The sequence below is a fragment of the Siniperca chuatsi genome, linkage group LG12 (genome assembly GCF_020085105.1).
Source record: "Siniperca chuatsi isolate FFG_IHB_CAS linkage group LG12, ASM2008510v1, whole genome shotgun sequence".
In the NCBI taxonomy this organism is placed as follows: Eukaryota; Metazoa; Chordata; class Actinopteri; order Centrarchiformes; family Sinipercidae; genus Siniperca; species Siniperca chuatsi.
The window spans coordinates 26,995,603-26,998,829 of NC_058053.1; positions in this window are offsets into that span (position 1 = coordinate 26,995,603).

Consider the following 3,227-nt stretch of genomic DNA (forward strand, 5'->3'; position numbering starts at 1 on the left):
GGGACCTGTTTAGGCTCACACATATCACTCACATTAGCTACACCACTGCTGCAACTAACTTCCAGACCTCAAGCTTATTTCTTGTGAATAGTTTTATTTGTTTATTTCTAATAAAAACACATTTATGTGTAACACTTGTCTCCCTTACTTGTCACATACTACGAGCCAGTCTGTGACACCGTACAATGGTGTGGCTCATTTATCTGTTTTTTGGACAACAATGGAGGTCTATGGCACAGAGGAACAAGTTCTATTAGGCTTTGGCTTCACAGGAAATACTTGTTAGTGGAATCAATTTATCATTTATCATTGGTTTAGATCTTTTCATGGGATTTGATGACAATAAGAAAAATAAAGAATGTCGCCAGCCTTATCCTTTCAAGTCTCAAAACACTTTTGGAAGGTAAACAGCACTGTTGGAACACAAAAGAGCTATACACCACCAGCCTGAAACCAAAAGCACTATTTCCTCTTTTATCTCTCTTTCAGTCACAACCACACACACACAAATGGATGCCCGCTCTCATTGTGTGAATCAGCTTCACATCTAATGAACCAGGAGCAGGTTTCAAACTCAGTTCAGCAGTTGCTAAAGAGATGCTAAAAGAACTGAGCAGATGGAGGGAAAGAGTGAGCCGTGAGGATGTTTTCAGTGGTTTAGAAATGGGGTCACTTTTATAACATCAGTGTTTAAGAATTATTAACACTTCTGCCATGAAAGTATAAGTAAATCTAAAATGTGCATGGAGGCATGGCACTTATCGCTGTGATGAAAGTGTTTGTGATAAAAAGGGTGACTGTTCCCATTCGTGACACAGAAGAGAAACTTTGATCTTACAGCCAGTGTGACATGGCACGAAGGCAAACACATCTCACCCACACAGTTAAAAAAATACTCCTCTTAAGTCTTTCAATCCTATATTCTCTTTTAAATTTGTTTTCAAGTCCTCTTCAAAAAAGAGATTAGAACAGGTGTGAAGTTGAGGTTAATTGTAAACATTTTCCTTAAATCAGAAGAGGTACTTTATTGTGAAGCTTGTCTCAATTACTTCAGAAAAGTCACGTTGTCAGAGTAACAAGCCAAGATGCTGTATTAGTAAAGGTGCTAGATGTTACCTGATACCCTACCCTAACGTAACATACTCATTTTAAGCGTAGTTTTGTTGCCTAAACCTACCCAAACTGCAGCCGTTTCACAATGTTAACCACATGTTTATTATTGTTACCATGACGACGGAGGTCACATGACTATGACAATGGTCACCTGACTAACCTGACTTCTTCCTTGCCTGCACGTCCAAAACTCATGAAATACGGCGTTAAATGACACGCGAAAAGCTTAAGGTGAAACGTCCTTCAAAGCGGCGTGCTATTTATATTTATATGAGATGATGCTGCTTAGATAAACACACACATGTGACCAGCTAACATTTAATATAAATATCATAGCCAAACATCCTGAACATTTGATGTGTTTTCAGTGTAATCTATAAAACATTTAATGAGAATACCAACCCAGGTGCCTGTGCACCTTCGCAAAACATCAAAATCAATAATAACCACATATTTGTCTCATAGATCTCACACATCTGAAAATGTCCATAACAGTAGTAATGAAGTGCAGCAGAGGCCTGAGCACAAGGGTCACATGTCCATTGTGACTCTGGACAAAATATTATTAATTGACAATCTTTTGCAGATTTGTTAAAAACTTGGAACGTCGAGTTCTGAAAGTTTCAAAATTCAACAATCAGTTTAAATTTGCCTTAAAATGTTTGTTTTCTTTCTTTTTTGTCTGTTTTTCTTGCAGTGCTGGCAGCCCTAGCATTACCTATGTTGCCTTTGACAGCACCCAGCTCTGTTTGTGTGTGTGCATTTACTGCATGTTGACCAACATTATCGGCAGAAGCTGCTGCCTCTGGTCAGCTATAGTATATATTTAACCCTGTCTCCCTCCCTCCTCCGCTGTCTCTCTCTCTCTCTATAATCCTTCTCCCCTCTGTCTCATTCCCACTGTCTCTTCACCCCCTCCGTCTCTCTCTCCTTTCATTTTTACTCCCCCATCTGTCTCCCTTGTGATTTCTCTCAGTGCCAGCTCAGACCTGACATTTGGTTTAATTCTGCAAGCAGCAGGACAGATTGAAAGTTAGATAGAGGGAGCAACATGGAGAGCAGTGGGAAGAGGAAGGAATGGAGGTAAAAAGATGACGATGAGGATGCAAGAGCCGGGAAGAGATAGAAAGTGCGAGGGATGGAGAGAGGAAGGGAGGGAAGTAGTTTCCATGGTAACCTATAGTTGTGAGTCTGATAGGAGGAGAGGGAAAGGTGGAGGGAGAGACAGAGATAGAGAGTTGTGTCGTGCTTTAATTGCTGCTCTCCAGCCTAATCTCCTGTAGGCGCCGTGAATCCCTGTCCATGAAGGGGGAGAAACTCTCCCCAAAAAGTTGTTCGCTGTGCTGAGCTGCTGTCTGAGGAAGGAGTTTTTGAAGCTTATAAGCCTATAAGCTAGACCTGCAGCTCACTGTGGTATTCCATCGCTTTACTGATGACAGATGTACAGAAGATATAAAAAGACAAATGCCAATGTGATACACGTGTTAAAGGGGAACTCCACCGATTTTACACATCAAAGTGTGTTTCCGGGAGTGCTACTGTACATGTGAACAAAGTAGTATAACGCCTTTAGTGTCTCCGGAGGGAGCTGTTGTGAAGTCTGATAAATGTCCTCAAGTGATGTCACCTGAGGCAGCTGGGGCTGAAGACGACAGGTTTGAAAAACAAATGTGTTGGTGTGCAGTCAGAAAGAAGTGAGCTCAGCAGACCTCTGCAGCCCGCCGCTCATCCCTGCTGCAGGCTGGAGGCTCCAGGCTACATTAGACGCTACTAGCATAACACGCCCGAACTATCTCGCTCAAATTGCTTTGTGGGTAACGTAGGCGCCAGATTTTGACAAGTACGAAGAATGCGTGGGATAAAAAAGACAATATCTCTGGTTCTGCTGCATCAATTTTAGACTGTCCTCCCAAGAAAAACAACAGAATCGCTGCCGTTTCAGCTGCAAGTGCCACAAAACATGTTTACATTCAAGTGACAGAGCCCTCTAGTGGCTGCAGAAATCCTGACAGGAGCAAAGGAGGAAGTAAGATGATGTTGTTATAGAGTGACAACGTCGGGGTGGATGGATGGGAGGCCGATGTTTGTTTCCCATTTCAAACAGACAGTCAGTT